Here is a 7,662-nt window from a genome sequence, read left to right on the forward strand (position 1 = left end):
AGAATATATGGTGCAGTTTGTGCCGAGCTTGTGTAGAATGGAAAGGAAGAAAGCAGAGGAAACATCAACAGTTTTGATGAGCTGGAGATCTACAGTGAGGACTTGCTGTAAAATGGTCAGATTTCATTTTTCACAAACTATATTAGAATCATAGAAATCCCTACAGTGCAGGAGGAGGCCATTCAGCCCTTCAAGCTAGCACCGACAACAACCTTTCTGGTTGTATCTCAGCTTGGTCTGGGCTCCTGCTCTGCCCAAGACCGCAAGGAACTCCGAAGCTTCACGATTGAAGCCCAGTTCATCACACAAACCAGCCTCCCACTCACTGACTCTGTCTACACTTCCCGCTGTCTCGGAAAAGCAGCCAGAATAATTAAGGACCCCGGACATTCTCTCTTCCACCTTCTTCCGTCGGGAAAAAGACACAAAAGTCTGAGGTCACGTACCGACCGACTCAAGAACAGCTCCTTCACTGCTGCCCCCCTCCCTTCGCACTAAGTTGATCTTTCTCTGCACCCTAGCTATGACTGTAATGTTACATTCTGCACCCTCTTGTTTCCTTCAGTATGAACGGTATGCTTTGTATAGCGTGCAACAAACTATACTTTTCACTGTATACTAATACATGTGACGATAATAAATCAAATCCCACCAGGCCCTATCCTCATAACCCCACATGTTTACCCTGCTAATCCCCTGACACTAAGGGGCAATTTAGCCTGGCCAATCAACCAAACCCTCACATCTCTGGAGAAACGTATCGATGGACATTGTGTATAAACAGTCTGTGCATAAGTCCGATTCTGTGGGGGAATATTTTCCAAATCTGCTCATCACTGTTCTCAATTTTTACCCTTCTGAAAGCAGTTGAGGCCAAAACATTGTGTGTTTTCAAGAAGTTAAGTCTTTGGCTCTTGAGGCGAAAGGGATCAAAGGGTATGGGGTGGGGGTGGGGGGAGCAGAGAAGGGGGGTAAGGCTACAGGGCTGCATGGTGGCGCAGTGGTTAGCATTGCTGCCTCACAGCGCTGGGGACCTGGGTTCAATTCCTGGCTTGGGCCACTGTCTGTGTGGATTTTGCACATTCTCACCGTGTCCACATGGGTTTCTTCCCACACTCCAAAGATGTGTGGGTTAGGTGGATTGGTCATGCTAAATTGCCCTTTAGTGTTGGGGGACTAGCTACGGTAAATATATGGGGATAGGGCCTGGGTGGGATTGTGGTCGGTGCATATTCAATGGGCCAAATGGCCTGTTTTGCCCTGTAGGGATTCCATGATTCTAATTCGAGCTGGATGATCAGTCAGGATCACACCGAATGGCGGAATAATCTTGAAGAGTCAAGTGGCCCACTCCTGTTCTTATTTTCTATGAACCAAAGGCAGTTCTTCATGGATTGAATGAGAGAAGCAGAAGTGGAAATAGAACTTGGCAGCACAGGAAGCCACCATTCAGCCCATCGAGGCTATGCCAGCCCCCTGCAAAACAATACCGGTACTCCCGCTCTCTTGAACGATCCCCACACCCTCTGCTCGAAATCATTGTTTTCCTTCCTCTAGCCTCAGGAGCAAACAGGTCCAGGTCTCTACTTTAAAAAAACCTCATTTCCCCCCTTGCATCCCCCACCCACTTTTCCAAAGGCCCCTCGGCCTTTTATCATCAGCTAATGGAAATAGGTTTTCTCTGCCGACCTTATCTTTGCCTGCTATAAACGTGAACATTTCTAATCAAATCTCCCCTAAACCTGTGCGAAGATAACCACCAGCCTTTCCAGCTTTGTAACTAAAACCCCTGCTCCCTGGAGCCATTAACCGAGCGGTTGTCAGCATTTCTGAGGCCGTGCTAACTTGCTTCCAGAGATTCCCAGTCCTGTCACTGAAGACGAGGAGAGTAGCATGGCAGGGTAGCGTTGCTTTGCATTTCACTATATAAGAGACATGTTGCTGAAGCTTCTCACCTTGCACAAAATCAGGTGAAGTGCAAGAATGCCAGATTTCAAACAATCTCAACGATTTGTACAAGAGAAAAGGATCATAGAAAATAGGAGTAGGCCATTCAGCCCTTCATGCCTGCTCTGCCATTCATTTCTAACTTGGCTGATTATCAAATATCCTGATTCCCCATTCCCCCCATACCCTCGATCCCTTTAGTCCTAAGAGCTATATCTAATTTCTTCTTAAAATCAAACAACTTTTTGGCCTCAACTACATTCTGTGGTAGTGAATTCCACACTCTCTGGGTAGAAGAAATTTCTCCTCACCTCAGTTCTAAAAGGTTTACCCCTTATCCTCAAACTATGTCCCCTAGTTCTGGACTCCCCCACCATCAGGAACATTCTTTCTGAATCTACTCTGTTGAACCTTGTTAGAATTTTACAAGTTGCCATGAGATCCCCTCTTGTGATTGGTTGGCACATTGGCTGATCGCTGTGGAGATTTGCCAACCCATCAACACCCCTTTCCTTTGTAGGTTAGTGGTGGGTGCCTGGAGCATGCTGCCAGAGGCAGGGTGGAAACAGGCACATTAAAGAGACATTTGGAAGGGTACACAAAGAGGGAAGGAGAGGGATATGGTCTGAGTAAGGACAGGATTTTTTTTGGTTTGGTTAGGGCATCACGATTGTTGCAGGCATGGAGGGCCAAAGGGCCTGTTTCTGTGCTGTACTTTTTGTTCTTTGAACGAATTGTTTGAAATTTGGTATTCTTATGTTTGTCCTGATGAGTGTGAGAGAGTGACATGTCTCTCCTTTCTGCAATATCAAAGTGTTCAAATCCCACTAGCAATTCCAGAATTTAAATTTAGAATTTTTGCATAGTACAATAATTGTACAATCATGCTCTATGTCTTCAGTATTGTTAAGGGTTGGATGCATTACAGTAATTCAACAATCACGCTGAACTGATCACTTCCTATGCTGTCTCATTCTACAAGTTAGGACTGGAGGTTAGCCGTGAAGACTTCGACAAGGAGAATAACCCAATGACACTGCTAAGTAAGGAGGGTTGTTCTGTTGAGTATTTGGCATATTGCCAAACTAAACCAACTACAAAGACCACAGGATCACATCCTTCTCATGCTGAATTAGCCAATCTAGGCAGCTGGCAAAGCCACTCTGTCCTGTCTGTAGAAACGAGGAAATCTGTCTGGATTCCCATTATGTGATACTACCAACTCGGAATTCAACCCAAAAATTGGGAGGACTAGTGCAGCAAGAGAATACACAACGCTTGTACTACCACTTCACAGCACCAGGCATCTGGGTTTGATTCCCAGCTTAGGTCACTGTCTACATGTTTGCACATTCTCCCTATGTCTGCATGGGTTCCCTCGAGATGCTCCAGTTTCCTCCCACAGTCTGAAAGATGTATTGGTTAGTGCATTGACCAAACAGGCACCAGAGCATGGCAACTAGGGGATTTTCACAATAACTTCATTGCAGTGTTAATATAAGCCTCTCTTGTGCCTAATAAACTTTACTTTGAATGGCAGAACACCAGGAAGTGGAAGTATAGAGGGAGCTTGTGGTGGGTGTTCAAATATCCCTGAGGCACCAGGACAGGGAGATAAGGGGGTTAAGACATAAAAGATACTTGTCTTTATTAGCTGAGGCACAGAGTACAAGAGCAGGGAAGTTATGATGGAGCTGTATAAAATGCTTGTAAGGTTAGAGCAAGACTGTAGAAAGGGTATAATTGCACTAGAGATTGGTTTGCCTGGGCTGGAGTGTTTCAGCTGTGAAGCTGGTTAGGCTGGGGTTGTTTTCCATCCTTGAACCAGAGAAGGCTGAGGGGGCACCTGATGAAGGTGTACAAAATTATGAGGGGTTAATAACCAGGGAGGCAGAGATTTAAAATCAGAGGCAGGAAATTATGGGGATTTGAGAATAGACATTTTCACCCAGAGAGTGGTGGGAATCTGAAACTTGCTGCCTGAACTTAAGCAGCGTTGAAACACCATAGTGTAGAAGGTTACTGACCAAGTGCTGGGAAATGGGATTTATTACTTGATGGCTGGGATAGACACAAATGGGCCAAAGGGCCTCTTTCTGTGCTGTAAAACTATGACTAAAATGCCAATGTTACATTGACCTGTAAACTGGTGACAGATTGTGGTGTCAATAGTACATATGGACAGATGCACACAAAAATACAGGCAGACAGGCAAAAGAGAGAGGGAGAGGGAATGGCAGAGAGAGGGGTAGAGAGAGAGGGGGGGGGGGGACAAAGAGAGAGAGAGGGGTATAGAAAAGCGACCCAGACACACACACCCACAGAATGTCACTTTGAATTGAGCAAGGCACAAGAAAGTTACAGGTGTTTCATAGAACCACAAGAGGTGAGAAAGGTGTAAAAAGTGCAAACTACAGTGAACAGGAAAATCCAAGTGACTGTGTTTAAAATAAGACACTGCACACTAAACACAAAATAACAGTTTTATTGTTAATACAGGTACCCAATATCATTTATTTCCCAGAAAACAGTATTACATGATACTGCTCCTATAGTTACACTTTAAAATATGAAACAAATAACCTTAATACAAATATCTTTTAACCAATTACAGTACATTGTGCATTCTAAACATATCTAAATGTTATACAATATTCCAGCTGATAAACATTTCTATAAATTCCACATCCTCTGGGCATTTTTAAAGAAACCTGTACACGCACCTCCGTGGGATCACAAAAATAAGTGTCTAAATATATCATTCAGAATTCATTCTGTAACACTCTTAACAAAATCATAAAAATCTCTCGTCATCATTTAGCTTTAGTTCAGAGTTAGGTCATTTCGAATAAAGGTTAAACCCATTTAAAGAAGCGCCTAATCTCCCAATGCATAGTTTCAAATCCCTTACAGAAATATACAGATTTACTTAAGGCAAGTAGAGTACCAGGGAACCACACGTCATTTGCCCGAATACGGCTGGTTAAAGGATTGGATTAGGGTCTTTAATTATTGTGCGACCTGCTCAGGTTAACAACAATTCTGCCACCTTCAGCGAGCGGTCACTGGTGTGAGCTTATACTGCTGGCATTTAATAAGCTAGTGCTAAAAGTTAGCATCAAATACCTTCAAAGATCGATCCCCGTTTGAGGTGACGCTGCTCGTTAGTTGGAACAGAGAATCTACAAGGTTCCCTGTAGCTCCCGTACAAAGTAGGGTAATCTCAAAAAAATATATATATTTCAACGGGAAATGCAAGCAACACTTCACCCAAGCAGCAATCGGATATTTAATAATAAAACGGTCCCATTGGTAACTGGGTGCTGGAATAAAGCACAAGTCGCAGAGATCACCCCTGACTGTGACACTGAGCCTGTGTTCCTGCAATGAGCAGCCTCGGGCCATCACAACACATGACCTTTAGCAAGTATTTCATGGAACATTCAAGCGAATTTCAATCTACCTCATTTCTGGCGGAATGGAGTGGAGTTTCCAGCACTCATCCTAAAGGTAACCTGTGAACTAGGTGCTGGAGTTAGCCAGTTAACTGTTAGAATGGCTTTAGCAATATGCTTTTTCACAGGAAATGGGCAATCTGCTTGGATTTAACTGGGTTCTTTTTCAATGATTTCCCCCCCACAATGCTGAGGAAACTGCAGAATCTCAACTGAAAATTATCCGCCTTTTCGGTTTAAACCAGGACACACCCAGCATGACCCTCACCCTCCCCACTCACCCCCAAACCGAACCACCCATCATACATACACCCACCCCCACTCACACACCACCACTCTTTCACATACACCCCTCTCTCTCTCGCACCCCCCCCACACACTCACCCCCCCCCAAAGACACACACTGCCCCCACTCTCTCGCACCCCCCCCTCCACACACACACACTGCCCCCATTCTCACACACCGCCCTCTCTCCCTCTCGCACCCCCCCCCCACACACACACACACACACACACACTGCCCCCTCTGACACACCCTGCCTCGCACGCACACACACACCCCACTCTCTCTCGCACACCCTGCTCCCCTCCCCCCCCCAAACTTTTCATACACTCTGTCCCCCCTCCCCCCCACTCTCAGATACAGGAGGTGTGTGGATTAGTTTGAAACAAATGAGAATGAAGAAGCTTTGGAATGTGGTGTGTGTGTGTTTGTTTCTGGTTCAATTGAGTGAGATCGAAGTGTGAAATTCTGCTAATTCAGGGGAGTGTGTGTAACCACAGGTCTCCTGTGCACTGGGGGTGTATCCTAACCAGGCTTTCTGCTGCTCCTTGAAGCAGCCTCTGGTGGAAGTGGGAATAGACAGGGAGACACCTGACAAAACTGAAGGACCGAAGGAGTTAAAGGCTTTCGGTTTGATTTGGTTTAAACATCATTTAAAGTTTATATTTTTGATTCCCATCCATTCCCAATCCAAGCAAGGATATGCAATGAAAGTAGCTTTGATTGATTTACCCAGGATAAGATGAGCATACTGTAGGTTTCACATCACAATTAACTGCAGACACTACTCATGAGTGACTGCATTCAACTGCTGCAATTAAACCTTGAATAAATGATCCAGAAAAACCTGGTTTTGCTCATCAACATTTTCCCCACCTGCTGTGGGTAAACCACGGGAACTAAAAACAGGGGCACCGGAACATTCCAGTTAATTATCTTTAACCTAACTGAGCAGAGACCGCCTTTGTCAGTGTGGCCAAGAGGCACTCCATCATGCAAATGTCTTTAGTCAGAGGTTACAAACAGTCCAATATAAACTCTCTCTCTCTTGCACTTATACCGAAAAAAAAAGAAATGCTGCCTTGTTAACAAGTAAAAAGAAAATCTGAAACACGATCGGCACCAACGTGTAAATATTCTAAACACTTTTTTTTCGAATGTCGCACTGGGAGATGCCCCATGGCGGTGGGCCACCCTCCCACTGCGGCAGCAACACAGCACACAGCCAGCCCGCTGGCCATAAGCACTGTGAGACACGGCAAAAAGAACCAGAACACTTCAGAAACAGCTTAAAAAAAACACAACTCCTACAACAGTGGTCAATTTTGGACAGATTTACAAATAAAAACAATCACCAAATATTACTCTCTTTTAAAATCTGTGATCAATATTTGATTGGCAGAATAAGCGATTAAATATGACTTTTTGAGGGGAGGGAGTGGGTGATGCAGCAAGACACCTGAGCTCGGAAATGGATAAATGGAAACTATAGTGTGAATTAGGTAAAGCAAACTTACAAACCACGTCCAAACAGGAATAAGGCTCTTTCTCTCAACTAGCGATCTTGAGGACTCCAGTTCCTCATTAACAAGGAACCTCACGTGTTACTGGTATCTAGGGCAGTCCTGACTTCCCTTCGATGTAACTGAAAAAGATGCAGGCAGCGTTGCAAGCCTGCTCCCACCGAGTCCCAGGTGGCAAGCAAGACCACTGAGAATAATAAGAAATCTCCCAACACCAAGCTTTCAGAGCGCTGCTCCTTCATCAGCTGAGTCACTCACCTGATGAAGCAGCAGCGCTCCCAAAGCTCGTGAATCCAAATAAACCTGGTGGACTTTAACCTGGTATTGTGAGATTCCTTACTGCTCCCATCCCAGTCCATCGCCGGCATCTCCAGACTTAGACCTTGGGCGTAACATGGTGGGTTGGTACTCCAATATTGCTATACCACGGACAGGCGGCACAGGAGTCCACACA

The sequence above is a fragment of the Carcharhinus amblyrhynchos genome, chromosome 25 (assembly GCF_965287045.1).
Source record: "Carcharhinus amblyrhynchos chromosome 25, sCarAmb.v2.hapA, whole genome shotgun sequence".
In the NCBI taxonomy this organism is placed as follows: Eukaryota; Metazoa; Chordata; class Chondrichthyes; order Carcharhiniformes; family Carcharhinidae; genus Carcharhinus; species Carcharhinus amblyrhynchos.